The 233-nt window shown below is 30.9% G+C and overlaps 1 protein-coding gene across 2 annotated transcripts in view; it reads left to right on the top strand.

Annotated features, from left to right (window-relative positions):
- The window catches only part of txnrd3 (thioredoxin reductase 3), a 15,315-nt gene that overhangs the window by 5,212 nt on the left and 9,870 nt on the right, over positions 1–233 (top strand). The gene's annotated exons all lie outside the window — the stretch shown is intronic.

The raw sequence follows: 233 nt of genomic DNA, 5'->3' as shown, positions 1-233 counted from the left end.
GGAACTGACATTGCAATATTTTTTTCTCTGCGGTTTATATTGCAATATGAAAAGAGATTAATTTTTAAAAGATGACAAATAGCTCTATTTGGAAATAAGAAATCATTCTCGACTACTGCCGTGATTTTGTAGGGGAGTGCATCTACACAGAAGATAAAAATGAAAAGGATCTTTTCTAATGTGAACCATTCTTTGTTGAACTTGTTTAAATTTACAAACACCAAAGCAAGTAA

The sequence above is a fragment of the Etheostoma spectabile genome, chromosome 4 (assembly GCF_008692095.1).
Source record: "Etheostoma spectabile isolate EspeVRDwgs_2016 chromosome 4, UIUC_Espe_1.0, whole genome shotgun sequence".
Classification (NCBI taxonomy): Eukaryota; Metazoa; Chordata; class Actinopteri; order Perciformes; family Percidae; genus Etheostoma; species Etheostoma spectabile.
This window is presented reverse-complemented; position numbering and strand designations above follow the sequence as displayed.